At 44.5% G+C, this 1,000-nt stretch overlaps 1 long non-coding RNA gene across 1 annotated transcript; it reads left to right on the top strand.

The window, feature by feature from the left end:
- The first annotated feature begins 192 nt into the window (after positions 1 to 192).
- LOC147006828 (uncharacterized) lies at positions 193 to 961 on the top strand. Its single transcript, XR_015054581.1, has 3 exons — positions 193 to 332; positions 450 to 590; positions 690 to 961. It is a non-coding gene; the product is annotated as an uncharacterized LOC147006828 (long non-coding RNA).
- Positions 962 to 1,000: the final 39 nt, after the last annotated feature.

Genomic DNA, 1,000 nt, shown 5'->3' with positions numbered 1-1,000 from the left:
TGACTCCATCTTTGCTCTTGACTTCATCGGGTTCCTTCCTGGTCGACCGTTTCATTTGTGTTTGGCTTTTCTGTGTTGGTCTATCAGGAGTTGATGAATGCTCGAACGGAAGTGGAGGTTGTTCCAGCCTCTGTGTGGACGAGCCCATTGGGTATCGCTTAGTGTAGACCAGGGTTTGAACCGGAACACCAACACGCGCACACATCGCATGAAACGAGCCATCCTTTATTCCCAGAATTCATTGCGTTCTTACCTTTCAGGTGAACCTGCTCCTCAAGGAAATGTAAACAACTATTCCGCAGCAGTCGCAGCTGCTGTAATTGTCCCACTACGTAAGTATATTTTGTTCCATCCTTGGCTCGGACAATTTTCCATCGATTTGTCAATGTGCCGCCAAGCAGGTGATCAATGACATTTCACAGCTGATCTGAACAAACTGCTCCCCTCAGTGCTTGTTCTGGCTTGTGCTGCTGCGTTCAACATTTTCCGGAAGCGGCGGCTCCTGGAAGTCAAAACTCTGTGGTTTGATAACCCTGTATACAGGAAGACTCCAGGTGGTGAAGAGCTTGAAATGGACCGCTCACCCACAGGTGACCACACGTACCATGCTGTATGAAACGTTCTTTATTCTCAAGGTTTATCAATGCCTGTCAGGAGTCACTTTCCTTCACATTTCGTTTTGGTTTCAGATGTCTGGAGCGAACGATGAACAACACTGAAGACGCTGCAAGCTTCGCCATGTCGGACACGAATGCCTTTTTGTTTTTGGCTTTCGGCTGTGAAATGTCTCCGCCAACTACCTGACCCTGGTTGTGAACTCCACTCGAATGTGAAACTACATCATGTTTGTTTATTTATTTATTTATTTATTTATTTTCGTCCCATTATTTCACTAATTGTTACTTGTTTCACTGAACTCTGTTGAGCGGCCCAACAGGATCCTGCACCACTTGAACAAGTGACTGAAATTTATTTATTTATTTATTTATTTATAATATAA

This window comes from Eptatretus burgeri, unplaced genomic scaffold (assembly GCF_056783735.1).
Source record: "Eptatretus burgeri isolate ZD-2024b unplaced genomic scaffold, Ebu_testis_v1 Ebu_testis_scaffold_2650, whole genome shotgun sequence".
Taxonomy (NCBI): Eukaryota; Metazoa; Chordata; class Myxini; order Myxiniformes; family Myxinidae; genus Eptatretus; species Eptatretus burgeri.
Note: the sequence above shows the minus strand (reverse complement) of the source record. Positions and strands in the feature narration are given on the sequence as shown.